The sequence below is a fragment of the Dermochelys coriacea genome, chromosome 2, assembly GCF_009764565.3.
Source record: "Dermochelys coriacea isolate rDerCor1 chromosome 2, rDerCor1.pri.v4, whole genome shotgun sequence".
Classification (NCBI taxonomy): Eukaryota; Metazoa; Chordata; order Testudines; family Dermochelyidae; genus Dermochelys; species Dermochelys coriacea.
In genome coordinates this window covers 66,460,911-66,487,334 of record NC_050069.1, presented here as the reverse complement: position 1 = coordinate 66,487,334, position 26,424 = coordinate 66,460,911, and positions in this window count along the sequence as shown.

Genomic DNA, 26,424 nt, shown 5'->3' with positions numbered 1-26,424 from the left:
TTTGTTCTCATATCATGTATGTATGATTTTGCTTGTGTGGAGGACATAATCTATTTCCTTCTGTTTTTTCCATTCAGTACTGGAAGGATCAGGGTTTTCTTTAATGTAAACCTGCATTAATGTTAATTGTTAGGAACCATGCAGAAGACTACTCTATAAACACCTACGTTCCTAGAGAGTTAATGCCTCCCTGACCCTGCCAAACTACAGTTCCTCTGCCGTATAGCTATGTGCTAACCTTATTAACAATATACAGTAGTAATTTGTTTTATTATAGTATCGAAGTCTCAGTTTGTAAATAATCCATGTCACTGCCATATAAGTAGCTGATGAAATGTCTTTACTAGGTTTGCTGAGCATGAAAGAAACCACACCATTTGGCAATAAAAACTACTAACAATCTAACCAAATCAAGACCACGACAAAAGCAGCATGTTGTCGATCTATCGTTTTTATTTTTGGGACAGGTTTTATTATTTTTGGAGCTATTACAAGACCTATGTTAAATATTGTGGATAAGAGGAAACAGACTCTTGGCAAACGTGGAAAACTAATTACAGCATATTACTCTACTCTGGCTCCAGAAAAGGAGGGGCTAAGCCAGACATTTATTGCCTGCTTTCCTTAACAGCTGAAAAAGTGTTCTGCTGAAGGATCAGCTTGAGGAAAGAGACTATAACTATGACAACCTTATTGCAGGCAATCCAAGCTGGGGAAGGTAAAATGACACACTAAGCAATCAGTTTTATCTAAATCTAAAGGGGTATACTGCTGTCAGGGGAGCTTTGATTAAGGAAATCACTATTCTATATAGATATATTGCTCACTTAAAAAATAGTGCCCTTGGTTGCAACCTTCACACTTTAGGCCTTCGTATCAGAGTAGTGAACACTTCTGAAACTTGCTATAGGAAATAAAATGAAATATGTGTCTGATCTCCTGACTTGACAGAGAATAAATAATTTGATCCTATATTTTTAAAGGTTTCAGAGTAGCAGCCGTGTTAGTCTGTATTCGCAAAAAGAAAAGGAGTACTTGTGGCACCTTAGAGACTAACAAATTTATTAGAGCATAAGCTTTCGTGAGCTACAGCTCACTTCATCGGATGCATTTACATATATATATATATTTTTAAAAGAGGTAAAATAAGGAGAGGAGAAAATAATTCTAGTTCAATGTTTTAACCAGCATGTAGTTTAAGTAGCATATTGTTACAAATTAATTTGGATGGTACCTTACCTATTTCTCTTATCATTTGTAAAACTACATCTGTGTCAGTATGCAGGTATACATGAAGCAATGGATCAGTGTATGTTGCAGTCACAGAGCCCTATTTCTTCTAGAATGTAGATGGGGTTGCTCACAGTATTCCTCCCATAGGGGTTGGAGCCACTGATGGACATATTTATAAATGGGGAGAAAGTCAGTCTTTCACTTCTTTGGGGAGGGAGAGTAGGAAAGGTTATGGTGTACTTAATGTAACCTGGTAGGCCTCAATGGTCCCCCTTCATTTCTGTGTGCCAAGGAAAGCCCAGAAATATGGACTGATTTTGGTGGAAACTGGGGATGCTCACTATTTGTCAGGGTTGGTCACACAGATATTAGGAGGCAGGACGATAAATAGCACAGATCAGAAGAAACTAAGGCAACTAAGAGGGAAATATTAATTGAGCAGACAGGATACGGGATAATTGAAGAAACGTATAGTATCCCTCTGATTATGACTGAAGAGCAATTAGAGAAACTAAATTTAGATGCAGGAGAGGACACCCTTAATCTATATGGGATTGTGTATAAAAAAGGTGGATAACAGAAGAGTATACAAGAGGACAACATTGCAGTTAAACTTGCTCCTTACTTTTGAAGGCAGAAACTGAAACTAAGGAAGGATTAGCACTCCCGGGCTCACAGAAACAGCTTCTGTTTAGAGAAGGTAAGTGAAAGATGGAATAGATCAACTCTTGATTGAAAGAGAACATAACTTTTGTTAAACTAATTTATTTAAAATCTTTAATAAAACAGATAAAAAAGGAGGACTTGTTGAATTTGCACTGTTAAAGCATTGGAACCGTTTAAAAAGGCACTAATACAAGCTACAGTTGTGAACAAGTTAGGTGAGGATACTGAAAAAATGTACTAAAGTACCCTAAATCAGTGGCTTTCAACCTTTCCAGACTATTGTACCCCTTTCAGGAGTCTGATTTGTATTGCATACCCTCAAGTTTCACCTCACTTAAAAATTACTTGCTTACAAAATCAGGCATAAAAATATAAGTGTCACAGCACACTATTACTGAAAAATTGCTTATGTTCTCATTTTTACCATATAATTATAAAGTAAATCAACTAGAATATAAATATTGTACTTACATTTCTGTGTACAGTATATAGAGCAATATAAACAAGTCATTGTCCCTATGAAATTTTAGTTTGTACTGATTCTGCTAGTGTTTTTTATGTAGCCTATTGTAAAACTAGGCAAATATATAGATGAGTTGATGTATCCCCTGGAAGACCTCTGCATACCCCAGGGGTACATGTACCCCTGGTTGAGAGCCACCCGCCCTAAATAGCGAAATGCATGGGGAACACTTGGCCTCTACATCCAAGTGGTGGTGTGCATAATTCATTTCTAGGTGCTTGTTTGTGAAACTTGACAGCAAGAAGAATTTCAGGGGCAGAGTCTGTACAAGTCTGTGGTCAGAAAACATAAATAAATGTATTTTAGTTCTAAAACTCTCTATATTTTAACATGTGTTGACTTCCCCCCTTAAGCTTTGAAATCATTTTCACTATAGGAAACTGTGGCCTAGGAGAATATAAACACAAAGCTAGCTTTACAGAATTATAGCAATGGAAACGTTTTAGCAGATCTATCCATAGCCACGCTAATTAATGGAAATAGGAGTGCCATGTTGTTAAACTCAAGGATGTTCGCCTTCTTTGGTAGCAGCAGGGTGGCTGTAAACCTGATATTTCAATAGTTTTATACTCCCTTTAAATGTCCTGCCCCTCTATACCTTCAGAAGAGGGGCATCAGGGCAGGTAGGGCACAGACCTGGGCCAACAAACACTGCTGGTCTAAACAATTCTAATCTCTGGTGTAGGGATGTGCAAACACTCCAGACTGGAATACAAATAGACAATCGTTTGAACATTAGTTACATAAAGTAAATAACCTCTTTTTCCAATAGCTTCCTGAAAAAGAAATATGTGACCATGTTACATCTGTTGATAAAAGGTTGGACAACTAGTTGATCACAAAATGTTCATAAGCTAAATTCTAGATCTAGTCAAGATCTAAGAAAGGTTTCTTAAATTCATTGCTTTAAATTAAGGAAGCTTCAATAGAATGAATTATACCTATATGAATACTTATAGAACATTTTGAAAATATTAAGTGTTCTACAAAGTAATTTTATTTCCATGTACTGTAATGTTTTACTTGCTTTGTATGTATTTGGCAGTAAATGGCTTCTTGTACCACTTCCATTTTGGTTTGATTTGGGAAAGTGGGATGTAATATATGTTGTGAGGGAAAGGATGTCCATGAGACAAGGTTTAAAATTAAAAATAAAATAAGAATAAAATAAATCCTCTTCTAAGATTATTTATTTTGTAAATCTATACTAACTTTATACAATTCTACCACTAAAAACCTTTTAACGGAGATGACGCATAAATCTTGATGGTGGGGGGGCCATAATATTAAGGTTGGGGGGCACATGACCACCCCACCCATCACTTCTGGCAGGGGGGGACATGGAGAAAGTTGAAACTTACTTGCTGACTTTGGCTGGACTTTTGCTGGCAGCTGGAATAGAGCCATTCATACATGAGAAATCCCCTCCTGCGGAGGCAGGCAGTCAGGAGCTGTTTTGCCTGCAGGTGTAAGCCTGGGAGTGGCAGTGGAAGAGAGCCCGACCCAGGGAGCAAGAGGAGGAGGAGGGTAGCTCAGCACAGACTGCTATACTATTGGACAAGCTATTTTGTGCCCTGGTGGAGAATGCAGAGAGGGGAAGGGACAGGGTTGCTGGAACAATTTGTTTAATGGGATTGCTGAGAGCCATTGAACAAAACTGTAACCCCTGATATACAGGGGTGGCCAACCTGAGCCTGAGAAGGAGCCAGAATTTACCAATGTACATTGCCAAAGAGCCAAAGTAATACATCAGCAGCCCCCCATCAGCTCCTCCATCCCGCTCCCAGCACCTCCCACCCACCGGCAGCCCCACTGGATCAGCAGTTTCATGGCGTGCAGGAGGCTCAGGGGGAGAGGACCGAGGGCACGGCGGGCTCAGAGGAGGGGGTGGAGTGGGGGCAGAGCCAGGGGTTGAGCAGTGAGCACCCCCGGCACATTGGAAAGTTGGCGCCTGTAGCTCCAGCCCCAGAGACGGTGCCTATACAAGGAGCCACATATTAACTTCTGAAGAGCCGCATGTGGCTCCGGAGCCACAGGTTGGCCACCCCTGCTGTATATAATGGAAACCACTTCAAGCCAGGGGGTGCTGCAGCACCCTCTGCACCGTTAGTTCCAGAACCAATGGGAAGGGGCTGAGCCCACACATCCCACTGCACCTAGAAATGGTGCAGGACTGGGTGGGCTTTGCCCTGCTACATCAGCACTTCATGGAAGGCAGAAACTATAGTGATCTGTGGTGCTGATTTGTTAAATACTTCTGGTACCTTGACTGGCTTTATCTACATTTCTGAATCTAACTCAGATGATCCTCCTGGTTTTCCAAACTCCAAGATTCTTCCTCATATGTTCCCCATTGCATCTTTTGCATTTCACTCTTCTCTATTATTTGCTCTCCCCTGTTCCTTCTGTCAATTGGACCCCCTCTGTCCAATTGTTTTTTGGAGGGGGGCAGAAGTGAGGCAACACAGGGGACTGGGGGTTTTACGTGTAGTGCCCTAGCTCTCTGAAAGGGTTGTATTCCAATATCACATGAAACAACACCTTTTTAGTTTACACTGTGAATGGGGTCCCATCTTTCTCTGCTATGTGGAGTGGAGAGGAGAAAAGATGCTTGATTAAAAGGTGCAAAGGGCTTGGAGCCAAAGTGGTCTGCTCTTCTTCCCCTCAGGAAACCCTGAGTCTGGTGTATGTCGGGAGGGAAGGAGAAGGGCTAGCATTGTAACTAGGAGCCAAGTGTCTTACTTTAGTCTGCTCTCCTCCAAATCTGGGGGTATTCAACTGCATTGCCTACTTCATTCAAGTTGTGACTATATTAGAGTAATTGGTACCTGTTTTTTGCAACAGTGCAGCTACACTGTAAGCACTAGCATAGATAGAGCTCAAGCAGTCTTACCACTATGATGAAAATCTAAATTATAGACAAGACCTCAAAGGGGGAATAGGGCACAAGTATGGTGGGGGAAATCTAATAATTAGCAGCACCTGATGAATCTGAGCTGTAAGGTATTCAGTAACAGTGCTGAAGGTGTTAGCCCATTCACACAGATGCTCTAGGATTTCTAGGGTTGGGATTCAAAGGCACACCCCTTGTCCTTTGTGAAACCACGAACTCTTTTCTCCTGGGGGTGAATTTTGTGGAGTTTTCTGATTCCTCTTTTTCTTTCCTGTGGGTTTTACATTGGCAATGCAGGACTTCTGCCATTTCTCTTCCTCCACTCATTTTACTTCTGATCACAGAACTAAATATTAATAGTAACTTATGTACAAAGATCATGACTTGATCACAGTTATAGTTTGCAACCTAAATGAACTCCAGACCAATAATGTATATAATTGGTGTTGTAGTAGGACCAATTTCACAAAGCTGAAAACAATTATAAGCCAAATGAGCTGGGAGGAAGAATTTAATCAGAAAAATGTTAATGATAATTGGGAATAATTTAAGAACACCTTACAATCCCACAAGTGTCTTTAGAATAGAAGTGAAAGCAGCTATAAAAATAAATAAATAAAGAAAAATATGTAACAAATGGAAGAAAGGGGGAAGTTGATAGTAATGAATATAAATCAGAAGTTAGGAATTGTAAAAAACTGATAAGGGAGGCAAAGGGATACAAGGAGACATATAGTGACAGCAGTGATAAAAACAATAAGGAGTTTTTAAAATATATTAGGAACAAAAAGAATCCTGACAATGGTGTAAGCCCATTACTAGATGGAAGAGACACAATTATTAATAATAATGCAGAAAAGGGAGAAATGTTTAATAAATATTTATATTCTGTATACGGAGAAAAAACAGATGATATAGTCTCATTGTGGTGATAGCACTCATTCCATTCTCCTAGTATCTCTGAAAGATCTTAAACAGAAGCTACTAAAGTTGGACATTTTGAAATAACCAGGTCCAGATAACCTGCATCCAGAGTTTTATAATTGCTGACTGAGGAGCTTACTGAACTAGTAACATTGACTTTTCAATAAGTCTTAGCACATTGGGGAAGACTTCTAGAAGACTGGAAGAAAGCTAATGCTGTGTCAATTTTTAAATTAGTAAACAGGATGACCCAAGTAAATATAGGCCTGACAGCCTGACATCGAGCTTGGACAAGATAATGTAGCTGCTCATATGGGACTTGATTAATAAAGAATGATGGGAGGGTAATGAAATTAATGCCAATCAACTTGATTTTATGGTAAATAGATCCTGATAAACTAATTTGATATCTTTGTTTTATGAGATTACAAGTTTGGTTGATAATGGTAATAATGTTCTCTAAGGTGTTCAACTTGGTACCACACATTTTGATAAAAAGAATAGAATTATATGAAATTAACATGGCACACATAAAATGGATTAAAAATTGGCTAATTGATAATCTCAAAATGCAATTGTAAATGAGGAATCATCATCAAGTGGGGGTGTTTCCAGTGGGGTTCTGCAGGGATAAGTTCTTGACTCTATGGTATTTTACAGTTTTATTAATGACCTGAAAGAAAACATAAAATCATCACTAATAAAGCTTGAAGATTACACAAAAATTGGGGGAGTGATAAATAATGAAAAGGACAGGTCACTGATTCAGAGCAATCTGGATAACTTGGAAAAATGGGCACAAACAAGCAATATGCGTTTTAATATGGCTACATATATACATCTAGGAACAAAAAATGTAGGCCATACTTACAGAATGGGGGACTCTATCCTGGAAAGCATTGATTCTGAAAAAGATTTGGGGGTCGTGTTGAGTAATCCCTAGTGCAACACTGTGGCCAAAACAGCTAATGGGGTCCTGGGTAGGATGTATAAACAGGGGAATCTCTAATAGAAATTTGGCACTGATGTAACTGCTTCTGGAATACTGTGTCCAGTTCCTGTGCCTACAATTCAAGAAGGATGTTGATAAATTGGACAAGGTGCAGAGAAGAGCCACGAGAATGATCAAAGTATTAGAAAACATGCCTTATATTGATAGACTCAAATAACTTAATCTATTTAGTTTAACAAAGAAAAGGTTAAGGGATGACTTGATTACAGTCTTTAAGTATCTACATAGGGAACAAATATTTAACAAATGGACTCCATCTAACAGAGAAAAGAGTAACACAGTGCAATGGCTGGAACTTAAAGCTAGACAAATTCAGACTGGAAATAAGGCATACATTTTTGATAGTGTGTAATTAACCAATGGAACAATATTCCAAGGGTTGTGGTGGATTCTCCAAGATTGGATGTTTTTCTAAAATATATTCTCTAGGAATTATTTTGGGGAAATTCTGTGTCTTGTGTTGTACAGGAGGTCAGATTAAATTATGACAATGGTCCCTTCTGGCCTTGGAATCTATGAATCTACTATTATTTGTATTACTGTAGCACCTATTGGTCCTCGACTCCATGATGCTGAGCACTGTACAAACACGTAACAGGACAGTCCCTGCCCTACAGAGATGTGATTTTTGCCTTCTCTCTAATAGTTCCTATCTGCATCTTCATTAAAGTCACAGTTGTACTCACTCTGTATGTAAGTCCTCTGCTGAGAGCAACAGATTTCACAGAGGGAGCAATTTAGGGATCCAGTATCAATCTTCATTTTTCTGGGTTGTTGCAGGGTCTGATCTCACATCTGCTAATTTTGCAAGCTGTTCTGTCTGCTCAGGGACCTGTTAACCTTTCAGTTTTCCTCTGTAGGGTGAAGCTTGGGGGAGAGCAATGATTTCTCCTTCAGAAACCTCCGTCTACCTCTGCTCCCATACTGTCATCTCGGATTACCTCTAGCCCCCGGCTTTTCAGGAATGTTTCCATCTCCTCCCTTCTAAACTCCTACTAAGACTGTATCTACACTACTGCAGTAAGTCGACCTATGATACGCAACTCCAGCTACATACCTTAGGTCGAGTTACCGCAGGGTCTACACCATGGGGGGTCAACGGAAGAAAAATCTCCCATTGACTTACCTTACTCTTCTTGTCAGGGGCTGAGTACAGGGGTCGACTGGAGAGTGATCTGCAGGCAATTTGGCGGGTCTTTACTAGACCTGCTAAATCAATTGCCGGTGGATCGATCCCCGCTGTAGTATTGACCTGCCCTAAATCCCACGCACTCTGGGTGGTGCATCCTAGAGAAGCTCATTCTTAAACCTGGAGAATGCCCTTGTCAGTAAGAAGTCAAGATTTAAGAAAGGACTTTAGAGCCCTTAAGAGTTCATGCCTCAGCCATCTCATGATTCACACTGCCTTATTAGCTCCCATCTTCATTTCATTCTTATTACAAAGTTCTAGCATTACCCTATTAACACAGTGGGATCCATCTGACATCCAAGGAAAGTAGCTTTGTGTCCTGAGTAGTATAGAAGGCTGGAAGAACAATATGTTCATTAATATGAAATTCTGTGTTCATCTTTGTGAAAAAGGCTAAAAAACATAATTTTCCCTGGAAAGAATGGTAGATAAAGAGAGGTATTGGTGAGAGAGAGCCCAATTTTTCACTCCTTACAGCCTTAATAACTGCCAGCCCCAAAACATCTTTGATAGTAATAGATTTTAGAGAATTGTCTCCAATAGTCTCAAAGTAGGGCCCTGGGAACAATTAAAATCCATCCTTAGAGGTTTTTAAGGCCCAGCTTGACAATGCCTTGTCTGGGATGAGTTAGTTGGTGTTGGTCCTGCTTTGAGCAGGGGATTGGACTAGATGACGTCCTGAGGTCTCTTCCAACCCTAATATTCTATGATTCCAGCCTTCTGTACAGCTCAGGACACAAAACTACTTTCCTGGGATGTCAAATGAGTTAAGTTTTCCCTATGTTCTTCTCAGGAAAGGTTTAAGTTGTTCAATAGGTTTGAGGGCTGCCATTGCGGAAAAGCTGCTAACCGCTTGTCTACATAAACATTTAGTTTGAAAAGCTGGGGTATAAATCTACCCCAAACTAGCTTGCTGTGTACTAAGCGTCTGGGTAGACTCTGCTGCCACACACTAATATTTTGCCTAGTGTGCTTTGATCTACCGTGCTCTGAAATGGCAAGACTACCATTGCCAGATGGATTGTGGAATAAATTTGTCTAGTGTAAGAACAGGCAGAGCTCCCTCCTGACATGGCTGTCAGGAACCACTGCTAGAAGTCTCTTTCCTTCCTGGACAGTGATAAGTGAGGCATCTTTCTGAGGCAGTAGCCCCAATTTAGATATTTCACAGGATAAGATAGGGGCAAATTCCAGTCCCTGCCTCCTCCAGTTCTTGTCTTCACTCATCCCCCCGCCTAATAGGGACCCCAGGTCTCCCTCAGCTGAGGAGTCATCCCTCTCTCTTAAGCACACAGTGCATGAGCTGGTGCTAGCCAGTGTCAAGTTCTCAGCAGACTCTCTTGTGCTCCATCATACAGAAACAGACTCCCCACGTGTCAGATCACAATACCACTCATTGAAATCTGGCCCAACCGCCCCTCCATCTGTACAGTGTGGTGCCCACACAGCCAGAGCAGTGCTCAAAACCACTCTGACAGCACCCATACTGATTTAGTATGGGACCACTGATTGAAAGTGGCTGGGCCATGTGCTTTCCTCTCCCCTGGCTACAAGGCCTATGGAACCTTGAGCAAGTGCAAAAACACTGGGGGAAGAAGTGGAAGTGACCCTCAAATTAGGGCCACTCCTTTGGCGTATGTAAAGTGGCAAGTGACACTCCATACATTTATAACATGCTATCAACTGGATCTGCTATCTGCTAACTCCAGACCCCACCTTTGCTTGGAAAGTGTTTTAAGTTCCATTAAAAAATTCCTTCTCCTATATGGTGCTTCTTCCATCCATCTGTTCCTGACAGACTTTCATGAAATGGGAAAAGTGAGACATGAGACAGGAAAAAATTATATACCAATGTTTCCATTTACCATAACTTCCTTTTCCATCCTACACCCTGCCAAGAAAGGGTGCTGCTGCTTTTTGCATACTTCTCCATTTTTTCTTTACCTTATTACTATAGCAGTAGATAATTGGAGGAGGAAGGGAAGGACTTGTGTTTATGTACAAGAAACCTCCTTTGCTTCCTGCACGGTGGAGCAGTAACACAATCTGTCCCTGACCATCCCTTTTGGGGAATGGGAGAAAATGAGACCACAGACCTGTCTACATACACAATTGCAGCAGTTAAACTAAAAGTGTGAGATTTAAAATCAGTTAACCTGGAGCAGAAGGCTCTGTGGCACGCTTAGAATGATCTAAAGCTGCTTTCATTTGATTTCGCTTCGGTTGATTAGGACCAGGTTGAGACTAACGGCCGGTCAGCGCGTATCTATGTGGGGTTTAAGTTAAACGAGTGCAGCGTCTGCATGTAGACAAAACCAAACCAAATGAAATGACTAATAGTTTCCACCCATAAACCTGAATCTCTAAAACAGTGGTCACTTCACAAAAGGGCCAGGTAGGCCGTTTGTAATACGGTCATTAGCTCTTTAAGTCTTTAAGGGCCCTGCTTCTGTGGCATCCTGTTTTCCTGGTTAGAAGTGGGCTCGTCTCCCCCCAAAGCGACCCCGGTGTCGTTTCCTGTTTTTTCTTTACCCTTAAGTGCGTGGGTGCCAGCCCCAGAGCATCACTCCCGCAGCCAGGATTCCTCGCAGGAAAGGGAAGGGCTCTGGCTGCACGAGGGCCATCTTCCCTCCGGGCAGAGCTGAAGGAGGCGGCTCCTAGTATTTTGTCAGAAGCTGGCCTAGGCAGTAGCAGGAGGCCCTCGCTGAGGTCAGGGCCCGTCGTCCTGCATGGGGCACGGACACAGGGAAGGGCTTTCAGCGTGACTAGCCCGGACGAGGCGGGGAAGGGGGGAGGGGCTATCAGGGATTGATTGTCCTCCCCGCTGCCAGGGGCACTCAGGGCGCCACTCAAGCTGGCAGGGCCAGGGCAGGACAAAGGCCGAGCTCCCTCCCGCGGGTGCCGTCGCAGGAGTGGGAGGAAGTGAGGCCCAGAGTCGGCCCCCTGGGGTACAGTGAGGGGGACAGCGGGAATTCCTCGCGGAGCGCGACCTCCCCGGGCCGCGGGCGGCAGCGAGCCTCATTGTCCTGCCCGCCCTGCCCCGGTGGCAGGGGCCTGTCTCTTCAAATGGCGCTGGGCAGCTGTTCGGGCATTTACGGGATTAGCCCTGGGCCACCTGGTGCCTGAGCTCGCTCGCTCGCTCCCTCCCTCCCTCCTGACGCCCCCTCCCCAGGGAGCGGAGAACCTGCCCGCGCCGCAGCAGCCCAGCACGGGCTGGGGGTGGGGGCCGCGCCGTTCTCATTGGCCGGAGACTCCAGCCAATCAGCGCGACGAGGAAATTGCCGTCAGGGAAAGGAAAGCCCTGCGATGGTGACGTCACGGGTCGAGCGGCACCTTCCGCTGGGATGGAATCCCGGGCAGAGGGGCCGGCCAGGAATTGCGGCGGCCGCCCTGGAGGTGCGAGAGGGGCCGGACTGAACCGACCTATGGGCCGAGGCGCGTGTGACTGCCTCTGCGTGGGCTGCTTGGGAAAAGGGATCCGGGCTTCGGGGGCTTGTATTCGTGGGCGAGGGAATTCCGGGGAGCAGAGGGAGCTGCCCACGCGTGGCTGGGGGGGAGGAGGGCGATCACGGGGAGCAGAGGGGAACTGCCCACGAGGCGGGGGGGGTGTTTGTGTGGGAGCGACCCCCGTGAGCTGCCCACGAGGGGGATTGGAGGGGAGCGATCCCGGGAAGCTGCCCGCGGGGGGATGTGGGGGAGGGTGATCCCGGGGAGCTGCCCACGGGGCTGGGGGGAGGGAGCGATCCCAGGGAGCTGCCCATGGGGGTGTGGGGGAAGCAATCCTGGGGAGCAGTGCGGAACTTCAGGGGAAGAGCATCGTGGAGGGGAATGGGGCTCTGTGAAGGCGCGGGAGGTGTCAGGGGAGCTGTGGGGATAAGGCGACTGCTGGATAGTGAGAGGTGAGGGGCATTCTGCGCGATGGTGGGGGAGCGGAACTGTGTGTCATGTCATGGAAGTGGAGAGGAAAGGAACTGCCACAGGAGGGATTCCCAGGGGATAAATCTGTGGGATTGGGGGGAGGTATCATGGCATCATGCTCGGTTAGGGGGACTGGTGGTGGCTCTGGAGTAGAGGAGTGAAGATGAGGGGGATGTTGGGGAAAGGGAGGAAGGTGTTACAGGGTGAAGAATCCTGGGATTAGGAGGGTAGGGATTCTTTGTGATCCTGATAATTAGAGATGGCAAGAGCCAGCAAAATGTACACTTGAGTATTAAACTGACACTGTGTTGGATTTCAGTTCATTTTCAGATCTCTCTTCTAAAGATTAAATCTTTCCGTGTGTTGCCTGAAACTGCCTCTTCTCCAGTTCCCAATAAACTGCTATTTGTTTCTTTAATTTGGGATAATTCATTCTACTGGCCATCCTTACTGCTATCATCTTCTTGGCCTTGTACAGATTTTCTAGCTGTTTAACTGTATTTTCTTTTTAAAATGTCCTTTGTGTATTTTCACATCTTTGCTTAATTTTCACAAAGAAGATCTTCCAAGTCTCATTACTTGGCGAGACAGACTCCTCCATTTGGGGTTACTTTGAAGGCAGTTGTAAATTTATTTCTTCCTCGTGGCAGAGGTTTTTACTATGTGTGTTGGAATGACACATTTAAAATCATACTGGTAATATAAAATATTCTTCCTGAGGCTGTCACAACTCCACATATTAGAGTTATCTTTGTTTAACATTAATTCTCAGATAATGGGAATATTACTTCCTACAATAAATATGTCTCTATCAACCACTGAGGCGGCTGATATATATCTACTGCTATTTATACAGCTTTCATAACCATGCTATATAATATACTCATTTTGATGCTGAATGTTACATTATAAATAAAACTACAAATATACCTATACCTAGTTGTTTTCAGTCTTCTTTTCCTCAGTGTAATAATGGAAAATTATTGATAGTTTCACTTTCTTGTATAAAACATATGACATGAAAATTCGCAGTCATCTTTTTCAAAATAAAAATAGAAGCTGCTAACTACTATTTGAATTACTGATTTAGATTTTAGATTTCCAGACTCTTACTTTTTACTTTTAGTTACTTTTAGATTTTCAGACTATACCTATCCAATTAGTACAAGGGTGAATTTAGTATAACTGCCTATCTGAGCATATTAGAAGTTCTAAAAATTAACATTCTCAGAGTAGTCTCTATTGTTCGGGGCATGATACAAATGTATCAAAAGACAGCCCCAGCCCATTCTGATTTAGAGTTTCAGAGGATTCTGAGAGTTTGGCTCCCAAATTACAGTGAAATTCAATGATAGTTGGGTCCTAACTCCCTTATGCATCTCTGAAAATCCCAGCCAAAATGGTCCAGGACTGTCTTTTTTATGTTTGTACAGTGCCCTGCAGACTGGGGCTCAACCCTAATCAGGGCCCCCTGGGAGCTATTGTAATATAAATAATACTTAACAGGAGGTCAGGGAAGTAGGTTTTAAATTTCAGTCTTTATAAACCAGGTTCATTAACAGGTTATGTGTTCATTAACGGATTATGTGCTTCCTTGGGAATATGCTTTGTAAGAGTTTAAAACAAAGCCAGGACAGGAAAGCTTATTTCTATTGTGTCCAAATTTGTCTAAAAGATATTGTGTCTTTCAAAACTGACATCCCTTGTTAGAAAGAGCAGGTTCCTTAATATGTTTGAGTGCCATCCAGTTGAGAATGAGTTGCATAAAGTCAGGTCAAAGTGAATCTCTTCTCAATTACAGTACCATGTGGATGGGATCTGACTGCAATACTATAATAAACATGGCAATTGCTGGCTTTCTGTCATTCCACATGCTATCTCAAAAGTACACAGTAAGAAAGCAGACCCAATAATAAGCTTGTGTACTTTTTCAAAATGACAAAGCATTTCAAAATTAATTACTTCCTTATTGTACTTTTACTGTTTATTTCATAACTATTCTTGTAGGTAATGCCCTTTTTCCATGAACATTCTCTTGTTACTGAATGATGATTAGCCTGAGCATGGCTGATATGCAAGGGAAGTGAGGGGTGGGAAAGGACTGGTTTGAGAATCAAAATTCATCTTTGCAGCCTGGGGCCAGGATTCTTGTGGCCACCCCTCCAGCCTATGGGCAGCCACAGCCTGTCACCACTTGCACAATGTTTTGGGACCACTAGAGCTGCATGATTCTATATCATGTAGCCCCTCCCTTGCAATATTTCACATTAGCCTTTGCTGTAGTCTTTGTAAAATGGCCACAGAGACCTTTTCCGCAGTGGTATGGAGATCCTCATGTGTGTGTGGCCAATTCACTCTTCACCTGTGCCCCTATGCCTCTGTGTTGCTCCAGCACAGGCTTTATGTGGTGTGGAGGGTCTTATAAGGGCACTTGGCACATATGTAAGAATTTCACCCATAGTGAATGATCTGATTCAGTTTTTTAGGAGTCCTGTTCTGCTTCCATTAAAGTCAATAAAGGCTTGCCCTTGTTTTCAGTATGGGCAGCACAGGACCGTTAATAGAGTAAATATATACAAGGGATTTTGGTAGAGTAAATATATACAAGGGATCCTCAAAGACAATCAATGGGAGTTAGGTGCCTAAAATAAAAAATAAAATAAAAATACATTTGGGCATCTGGGCCTTTGTGGCTATGACTCATATCATAGTTGTTTTTAATCTCCCATTTTATTTTTGCTGTCACTTCTTCATTTCTGACTACATTTGGAACTGATTGTAGAATCCTTATACAGACAAAATTCCTGTCAGAGTTCTACCTGACTAAAGATTGTGGGACCTGGGCCATATAAGTAATAATTGCCAGTAAAGATATTTGTGTAGCGCTGATCAAAAAGAGGGTACTTCACACAAAAATGGAAATACAATATTTCATTCAACAACTTTTATTAATTCTTTCCTTTTATAAAAATTTTCAGAATTAAACATTTATTTTGTTCAACAATTTTTAAAAATCTCATTTTAGTGGAGGAAAAACATTAACTTTTTACTTTTTGTAATGGTGGTGGAAGAGGAGAGTGAATTTATTGAATTTTCCCCATCAAAATGAAATAAAGAATGTGGGGGGTTTTGGTCAAAAAAGGGAGGAGGAGTGAAGGGTCAAAAACAAATTTTCTTACAAAAATTTCCTCTTTGTTGAAAACCCATTTTTTGTTGACATTTTTGACCAGTTCTATACTTTCAGTACAGTTGATTCATTCACATATGAACTCACCCCCAAACTTCCTGTATTATATGTCCTTGTGCCTAACACCATGTGCCTAACTTGATATATTTTGTAGATAAGGTCAATTTAGCATTTACTAAAATAAAAAAAAATGTGGGAATCGATATAGGTGTTCTGGATAACCAGTTTTTCATTAACTAAGGCCCTCTCTCCAGAATGAATCCAAATGAATTAGCACTGGACTTTAAGGCATAAGCATACTAATTAATACAAAGTTTCTTTCTCACAAAAATGTACTAATACTTGCCTTGTTCCAAACCTGTACCTATTTATTATATTTAAAATAAAACCATGAAGATGGTTGAGCTTTGGATACAGTGTATCTGACTCAGTGTAAACTGTTAGTTTTGCTAAAACAACTCCTTTACCTTCAATTTTATTTTCAGGCAGGTACAGTACATCATGGAAATGTCATTTGAACCTGAAAACTATGCCAGTATATTGATGTCATGCTGAGCTATTTGTCATTTAGTGGGTAGACAGGTTAATTTTAAGTTCAAATTTTAAGGACTTAAAAAACTTACAAGGAAGGCTATTCCTCTTTCTCTCTGTACCTCTCCCCCAATGTACAACCAATTTAAAGATGAGGCAATGTATCGTATGCAGTGTCTAGTTGTTTTGTTACATCCTGATAACGTATCAATTTAACTCTAATAGAAAGACAAGCAGCATCTGAACAAAACATAATACTGAATTGATTCCAGATATAATTGGCCTGGATTTTTCCTCTTATTCCATCTTTATGACCTTCTAGAAATTCTCTTGATCATATTACTAAACCAGGCCCTGATCTTGCAAACACTACTATGTGTATTATTTACTTCTGACTAGTCTCATTGAAGTCATCTTAGCAAGCACTATGTATGGTAGCAGAATTAGGTCCCAAGTTTCCTAAGTGTTCTGTTTTGTTTGTTTTCCCTTTCTATGTATGTAAAATGATGGTGGAGTGGTAACGTCACCATGTTTAAAGTTGGACCTGGATTTTCATTTTAAAAGGGGTGAAAATGTTTTAGAAAATCTCTGTTTTGAGTTAAAGGATCAATTTCAAATGCTTTTTGTAACTTATAGAAAATTCAAACAGTTCATGGCATTTTGGTTTCTTTCCCCTTCAATATGAGTTAACTCCAATTTATAATTTCCAGTCTCTAACTTTTTCTTTAGACCCCTTTTTAAAATATACTAGAGCAATCAGGGATATGCAATTTAAATGTGTGTGATTGTTTGCCATGTGGAGCAGAGACAAATGTTTGTGAAAAGTTCCAAGATGATTTCAATGAGTAGTTAAGGTTTAAGAAGTTATTGTTTTGAATGTTGACAAAACTTATGTTGACACAGTGTTATTAATTACACATCGTTGATGACAGCACAGGAGTTACATTTACATAATGACAAAGGGCCTAGGACAACATAATGTATCAGATATGCTGCCTGACTCTACACTGGAACATTTCAGAAGACTTAATTGTAAACCAGCCTAACCAAGAGTATCTTAACACCACCCCTTACCCTAGCCTTTGTTATCTCACATCTCAACTAATATAGCCACCTCCTCTCTGGGCTTGATAAATCCGCAACTTGCTCCCCTCCCCCTTAAATCTTTTTTTTAAAGTTGTGGCAAAAATAATCTTCCTGACTCATTGTTTTGATTACATCACTCCCCTCTTTGTATCTTTCCACTGACTCTCCTTTTCCCACTGTACCAAGAACAAACTACCTGTCCACACCTTGTTTGGAGGCCTGCCATTGGGCAATCAGATTGCTTGCAGTCATCAGGATTGGCTGGTAGGTGACAGGGAGATCCCCATATGAAGTGATGCCAGATGGAAATGGGCCTCTTCCTGCTCCACCCTCCATTCTGCTGCAATTTCACCTCTTCAGAGCAGCAATGAGTTGAGTGTCTACAGGAAATATTTTGTTTAAGTTATAAGTTTAATAAAGCTGTGGCTACTTGATCATGCCTGTCTCTATCTTCATTGGCTCCCTGCTAAGGAATAACTTTCCATGCTTACTTCAAAATAACTCTCAAAATTCCCTTTCAATGCTTACTTCCCATATCATCTCATGCTAATATGCATTTAATAAAAATATTTAAGCATTTTGTTAAATAGAAACCAGAAAATAATAGCAGCATGGAATAATTTCATTAACTTCTGGATGTGGGTTTTAGCATAAATGAGAGTGCATATTATGTTTGAACAGTACAGTATAATTGTTATGTACACGTCTACATATATTTTTATTGTGTAAAAAGTAAAGTTATGTATGAAAGATCATGTATTTAAAAAAAAACCCAGAGAACTGAGCAGAATGTTCTTACTTGGAAAAAAAAATCTATTTGGTAAAATTCTTCCCTGGTGTAACTTATTAAAGTCAAGTCAATTAAGTTATTTCACCAGAGATTAAACTGATCCATTGCCCTATAAACTGTGCAAAAAACACTTGTACTTAATATTTGTGTTTCTTTAAAAATCAGCTCAATGTTTGTCTTAAAACAAAAACTAGTATTCAGCAGATATTGCTATTTTATAATATAATGTAAAGTAAAATCCTGCCTCCTTAAAGGCAACCTTAATGTATGTGATCTCCATGCTAAAAAAGTAAGTTATATTTTTCATTAAAGAGTAATATGGGAACTTGTAGCACCCTACAAGGCAATGATACCTAAACTGCAACCTAAGAGCTAAATATGAGGTCATAGCATCACAAAATGGAAATCACACCTATCTCCTCCATAACCTCAGAATGAAGATAAAGCTGATCAGCTGCATGGTTTTATCGCTGATTAACTCAAACAGCAAGCAATTTCTGTTCATCCATCAAGGAATTACAAACAAATATTATGGTTGTGCACAGTTGTTTCTAATATAAAAAAGTGTAAGTGAATTTATGCAAATTAGATGTGAATTTGTTTCATGTTAACCAGGTTTCCAGTGCAGTTTCCTCTGTGCTGCAAAGCTGAGACACCCCTGTTTATGGATAAGGTGGAAGGATGGTCATCTGTACATAGGAAACATGGGGAAAGAGATGCAAAGGAGAGGGATTACTAAAAGTGTAAAACGTGTTCTTTTTAAATATTGTCCTTACTGCACCAGAGACTTGTCCTCAGAAAAGCATTAAAAGTGCCAATTATGGCTGACTGCTTATTGTGTAAAATCTTTGCCACTTTTTTACATTTTATGATTCTTAAAAACTTGAACACAAATGTTCGGATTAATAAAGTTCATTTTGAAAGTTATTAGGCACTCTACATGTTTCACCTGTAACAAAGTGTAATAGGTTACAGCTGCAACTTAAAACAATAAAACAAATTTTATTGCTGATGCATTTTGTCACATTGTTTATTAATATAGGCTAGTACTTATGGTACTGCTTCACCAACCCTATGCTACCTATTATCATGAGAGGTTTAGGGATGGTTTACTGGTTTACGCATGGAACTGTGAATCAGAATGTCTTGAGTTCTAATTTTGGCTTTCACAGTGATTCCTTCTATGATGCTGAGCAAGTCATGGCCTGGTTCCCAGAGGTAACAAGCACCTACAACTCCAAGTGAAGTCAACAGGAGAAGAAGATGCTCAGCAACTATAAAAATCAATTAATAAATATCTCTTCCTTAGTATTCTCATCTGTGAAATGATGACAAAGGAAGGAAAGCTCACTTATCAAATAACTAGAATTATCTGAATGTATTGCCTTTGCAGATCCAGACTGTACTGGTTTTTTGGTTGTTGGTTGTTGGTTTTTTTTTTGGTTTTTTGTTTTTTGGAAAGCACCTTGATTGAACTTGAGATTTTGTTTAAAGAGACATACAGGAATATAGACATCAGATTTCTCTATGAGTGTGTTACCATATTACATAACGAGCATCATTACAATACTTATGACTCATCATTTCTAGTGATTTTTATTTAAACTAAGTGAAATATATGATTATGCATATTTAACAGACCAGGCATTTCTATCAATAATATTTCAAAAAAAATAGACAGTTATGCAGGTTTTTTTGCCGCTTAATGTACTTTGTGTATTGAATAAAAGAGAACCAAATAGCTATATATCTATTTGTGTTCTGTCTATTTTGCTTGGTACATAATTGGTGAATGAATTTTCCATAACATCCTCCCATATATATATAATTTGAACCATTCCTCTATGTTTGGACATTTTTCTTTTTCCAGTGAAAGGCTATTGGTAACCTGGCAGGTACTAGAAAATGAGAAATTAATTCTTCATTTCTTTTTGTCTGACCATGTCCACTGAGAACCCCAGGAGAATTAGCAGAGATAATTTGGTAAGAAATATCCAACATTTTGTGATATTTGGTTACAGATTGCACCTCCATCATATATGCATAAAATTTCATTCTCCACAATTTCTCCTATATTTATCCCCATTCAGTCTCTCTCTCTTTAACTTGACTTGTGTGAGGTTCCATTGAAATAGTATTTTAAAGTCATTTTATTTTATTGTGCTAAGCCTAAGGTTGCTGGTCCTCTTTTCTAGATAAACCCCATTCCTCTGAGGCAATTTGTCTACTCAGGTCCTTTTCCCAGTGTGTCATATATGGACTTGTTTTTGTTAGGAAAGTTGTCTGCAAAGATAAATGATAAATGAGTTGTTGTTTTGTTTCCTAATTGACTAGATGATATTGCTTCTCTTAAAGTTAGCTTTCCATATAAAACAGTTCTACAAATGTTGAGAAACGTAGTGCCTAACTTGAAAGTACTGGTACCATGGGAAAGTAAGCCAGTTCAAGTTAGTTTTTATTTCTAAATTAGAACAGTTTCTTTATTGAATAGCTGGCTAATGATATGTATTCCATGGCTTTCCTAATCTTTAAAGCTCTCTGGTTTGTGATTTGGTTTAATGTCTGGATTATTTGCAATGGGTGTCATTGTTGAGGGAAAAGAACTTTCCCCAAACCCAAAAAGTATCCTTTGCTAAAGAATGTGTATACATTTCTGGAGGCCATGACTTTTTATTAATCCATGGTAGCATAGCAATGTTTTCACTGCCACAATATTCTAGGTTATAACTATTTATAAGAACATTAGCAACTTAAAATCACACTTCTACTTGAATGTTTTTTTAATCTGTTAACCACTATACATCTAGGTACATATGTGGTCCCCAAGAGCACAGAACTTGAGTGCCTCTTGAGTATTTTAAAATAGAAAACCACAACAACACTACATGTCTCTTACTTTCCAGGCCCATGAGACGTAGCTTGATCAATCTGTTCTTTGCATCTGAAGTCTTTGTTGAAAGAAAGCTGAGTTAAAGAACTGAGTTTGGCTTTCAGTTTTTATATGGTGAGGTCCGTGGTCTGTCTTACGTCTTGTGGGAATGAATGCGATAGTCTGAGAAAGGTCAGGGTTTCCTCTCCTGTTGCCCAAGAGTTCCATTGCTCCAGTGGAATATAGCTGTTGAGAGAAGTTATGATCACAGAGGCAGAAGTGACCTTTCAGGTAACTAGTTCGTTTCCTATGGATGGTTTGAATATCAGGACAGAGTCCTTCAACTGAGCTTTGTATTCAATAGGAACCTGATGCTGAGAGGAAAGCTCCAGGCTTATCTGCTTGTGGCAAACTGTGTTACTAAGCAGATGAGCTATTGCATTTTTTACCATTTGGAGCTCCTTCAGGGCATGTGGCTTCATTTTTAAGTTTATTGAGTTGCAGAGATCAAGCATGAAAATTAAAAATATGTGGTTCACCATGGCCCAACAGGGAGGGGAGCAATCTACTGAGTAGATGGAATCATGGCTGTTTGGTCATTGTGGAGCCCCCAAATACTCCAAAGCTGCAAATTGATGCAATGACCTGAAGGCAAATGTCCTCAGAACAGGTATGTTGTAGAGGAGGTAAACTTTTTAGTGTTCTTCACTTGTTATAGAAACACAAGAATTGCCATACCTGATAAGATCAGTGAGCATCTGGTCTAGTACACTGTGTCCAACAGCAATAAGTACCAGAAACCCTGAAGTGGGCAGTTATGGAATAACTTGCTTGTTGAAGAAGAAACTTCCCCACCTCCTTTGGTTATACGAGAGTTTATATCCCTTCCAAACTTTTTATTTTTAATCCCAGTGTAACTTTTCCTAAGAGTTTCACTTCAATCTTGCCTGGAGTTTAGATTTACAAAGATCTTTCTCTAGCTGCTGATTTCAAATATGTTTTCAGAAAGCTGGCGATGGAACTGTTTGTTTGATGTAAAGAGGATGTAGAGCTAAGTGTCAGCTGTGCTCTCATGGCACTTCAGTATGCATTATCTCATCTGCTTTCCCTGGTTGAATGATATGGAGAAGAAGATTGAGTTTTGTGGGTTTCCACTGCCAGGGGCTTTGGAGGCTGAGGAACAGGCTACAGCTCACAACAATCCTGGCTTCAATATGAGATGAACGAATTAAGCCATTTCAGGGCATTTCTGTTTAATCTTGCAGATTTTTGGAGGTAGGACAAGAGCATTTGATTATCAACAGCTGCAGAGAATTACAGCAGGATGTACTCCCCTTGCCTAAGGACAAGAGGACTTCATTCCCCAGACCTTCAAGTGCTGTCTCTGGACCATGCTTTGGCCTAAACTTTAGCTGAAAGGTTCCTAGAAAACTGACAATTACTTGGAGACTGATTTTTGCTAGCTTCTCAGCATGCTTAAACACTGAACAGTCATTTGTGAGATCATTAACAGTGAGTGATAGGTTCTTTCCAGTGCAGTTTCTTCTTGCCCGTTTTTTTCTGTCCAAAAAATCATTGCAATCTATCACCCACCCTGAAGCATACTATAGCATGACCAATAATAAGTCAGTAGCTGCATGGGAAGGGGCATTTTAGCAGAAGAGCCTATAGGAGTCAGGGAGTCTTCCTATTTCTTTTATTCCTTGGTTTACTGGCTGGATAAAGGTTTGTGTACGTTTTAGAATTTGGCTGAGTCCAAGAGTTTTGGGGTGGATCATGATGATCATTCTCCTCTCATGACAGAGAGAATTCTTATTTCCTTCAGAAGTAGGAAGTGGTCTGACCAGGGCAGGGATGGTTCTTGCATTTATGTCCAATTTCAGCCTGAGGATCCAGTCTGAGGCTTGTGCATCTGGGGATTACCTGTAAGAAACCTAAGGTGGAGAGTTCAGGTAGGCAGTTTGGGGCTATCATATCAAACACAGCATCTTCATCTCCTAAAATGACGAGTCTTGTGCACTTCATCCACTGTGTCAGACAACATTTCTATCAAAACCACTCAAAAGCCTTTGGTGTCTGGGATTTTATGGATTAGTGGGATGTCCAGGTTAACCTTATTTCTGCACTCACAGATTAAGTGGGTGCACTCAATGGATTTTGTTTTGAGTTAACTGTTTCTGCATTTGATCCTGGAAGGGAGTAGAACAGTTACTTCCTTCAAATTTGTCATCCCTGCTCAGTGAGTTGTTTAAGATTACTATAACAGACATCTTAGAAGGAAAGCTTCAACATCTCTCTGACCTCATCCCACTGAGCTTCCATTGCCCTGGAATCTATCTTGAAGTGTTGATTCCCCATCACAGTTATTTGATTTGGTGCCTTCACTTGGTGCATCAATTTTACTTCCTTCTTCTCTTTTGAATCTCACTTCAGTCAAATTCAGAAAAGAGAAGACCCCTGAGTATTGTGTTGGGCATCTCTTCATGTTCAGGAGACACTAACCACAGCTTATTGGAGAGAATAGAGCACCTGAGATCTCCTGAATCTTCCAAATGATAGTCATCTAAGTCTAAACCATATCCCATCCTGGAGTGCTTCAAAAGGCTCTGCATCAAAGCACATGGCTATTGAGCTGAGATGCAGGCTTTAAAACTCTCCTGGATGGAGAGCGAGATGCTTTGAGTCAAGAAAATGTCAAGGTTTGGGATATGTGTGCAGAATGTCCTTTGAACTTCAAGATCCAGACTCAGTGCAGGGCAGCAGCCCTTCAATATAGATATCCTGAAATCATAGAGATTAAGGTAGATGGGGTCTTCTGAAATGTGTCCTAACTCCTTGCAGTCCTTTGGACATGAAGAAGCAGATGTATTTGCATCTGTAGCTTCTTTAGGTAGATATGCCTCCTTATAGTCCCACAATGTTCTGTACTTCACATTGGTAGTTCTTGAACACTCAAAGTTCCCAGAGTATTTATGAACTGTAGTTGGAAATGAGGCATGGATCAGTGAGACCGTATAACCTTAAGCCTTGACATTGCACAGATGATTTCTTGGTGTTGTACACATCGGTGTTGTAAAGTTCCATCCTACCTTTCTTTGAAATGGCAGTCCCTAGAGCTGAATATCACATTTCACTAAATCTGCCTTTTAAAACAGAAAAGTTTACAGAACCCAAACTTCTCAATGTATTTTCATGTGAGGGTAAGCCATGCTCATTTTATAACACTGAAGCTTTAACACAACAAATCCTAATGCCATTCAATTATCTTAACTGTTTTATTTTGGAAACTACATTAACTTCTCAAAGAGTAATTATATACCTGTAATTCAACTTCTCTGAATATAACATTTGACTGAATTCCTATTCATGCCTCTTCCTCCCATCACATGGTTTTCCAATGATTATATATATTCTCTGATGGTCTAATTCATATATATATGTGGTGTCTGTTACAGTTAGAACTCTGAACTCTGCTTTCTGCTCATCAAGAAACTGAAAGAGAATGTTTTAGGGGAGCACGAGTCCCTGGCTGTTAGTATCAGAATGAATTTTGCTTTCCTGTGTCTCAGAGGGCTCAAACTCTTTGAAAGCTAGTTGAGCTCTGGCTGAGGAGCTGGGACCCAAGAGCAGGATGCTAGTCAAATGATACCTTCAGAGAAGCAGAATTACAGCTGAATAACTCTCCTGTTTGTTTACTTTGTGCCTTTGATAACATTGTGTAATCAGTTTCAGTTTCCTCTTGCATGGGCAACTACTATGTTAGTGTCCTCTGTTTGTGAGGCTCTTTCACACAACAGAAGTAAAAAATACATGTTAAAAATTGAAAAATGTGATTATAAAACTAGAAAAATCACCAGAGGTACTTGGGCATGTGTGGTACCAGACTCTTTTACACTTATTGTTAAAAAAACAGAGTCAAACTGACCCCCCACTGCCCATACATACAACTGGTGCCATCAACTTTTAAACAGAACTCCCCATTGCAATCATGGGACCTAATGAGTCCCCATCCATACACACAGGGGCTCCTTAACATGTGCATTGAAGGGAGTGGAGTCAGCTGCCTCCATAAATTGTCCTTCTCCTTCCCTGGGACCCTGTGAAAGCTGTTCCATGAATGTAGGATTCACACAGGAAGTAGGTGGAGAGACATAGGCCCAATGGGAATGCTCATTGTCCTCCACAGTTTTGCAGATTTTCCCCAGAAAAACCTGAAAATATAGATCTATATTTTTTTTACCATAGAGCTGCCCCTGCCCTAGTCCTGGAGGCTGCTGCAGCCAAAGGGAGTCCCTAGTCACACAAATCCATGGAGCTATTCTGCCAAAGAGTTGAGAGGCCATAGCTAGTGCAGAGGCACTGGGCTGCCCATCCACCTGGTTTAGGGCTAGCATCCAGACCCTGGCATGCGGTGGAGTATTTGAGGAAGAACTGTGTGAATAGATTCTTCCAGACCAGCCACCTCCGTTTTTACCATGAAAGGGGATAGAAAGCCATCAGTTAAAAATAGCTGGGTTGTGGGGTCAGAGAGGAGATGGCACATTTCATTTTATTATTTTCTTACTCTCCCAGTCACACAACCAAAGACTTTAAAAAAGTTAACTTGCTAGACAGCTCCCTTTTAACACTCACCCATATATAACCTTTACAGTAGCATGGGCTTTCAGTGCAATTCAGGAAAGGGTAGCCTTAGCGAACCTGAAATAGGCCCGCAGAGCATTCATTTACGAGGGGCGGGATTTACTTATGGAATGAAAAGATGTTGATACTGCACTTCAGTTTGTATGATGAATGTGAATTTATAATTCATGAATAGGAAACTGGCCTCCACAGAGCCTTAATCAGCACCAGCCATTTGAGCACTACTCAAATAAAACCACATGACAGTATTGGAGGGCGACTTGATTTTGAAAAATTGAGCGGGTGGTGCAAAGATCACCGCACAGCGACAGGGACGCGAGCAGGAGCCTGTCGCTATAGTAGTATTTTCACAAAAGACACGTTCATAGGCCCTATGGACTCTGCCCTGGCTCTGGTCTGTTTCAAGCCCCTGTTCCCTGCTGTTCATAAGTCCCTCTCTCTGTAAGGAGCCGCAGCTCTGGCAAGCTTTATGCTACTGGTGGATGGTGCCGTTAAGTCCCAGTGGAGCCGCGAAGGGGGCTTGTTTCCCTGCGACGCGGGATTTGGCTAGAAAGGGCGAGGGGCTCGTTGTACCCTGCGGGCTCCGGGGTATCCAGTCTCTCCTCTCCGGAGGAGTTTCGCTTTGCAGCGGTGGAAAAGTTGGCGGCGGCGAGCAGCCGCCAGCGCCGGGCAGTACTTTCCGGGACTCTGCCGTGGGTGGGTGGGTGTCTGGCTGGAAGACGCAAGCCTGGGCTGGGGAGCGAGGCAGCCGGGTGCGCGCCGGCAGCAAGGCGCAGCCGGGGACGCGGGGGGGGGGGGGGGTCCCGGAGGCGAGCCGGGGCGCGGGCTCTGCCGCGGGGACTCAGGACGCGTGGCCGGCTTCAGCTCGGACCCTGCGATGGGGCTCGTGTCCCCGGCTGTACACACCTCCCCCTCGCTCCTCGTTCCCGCCCCGGCCGGCTGGGGCGCCCTCGGGGCTGGCT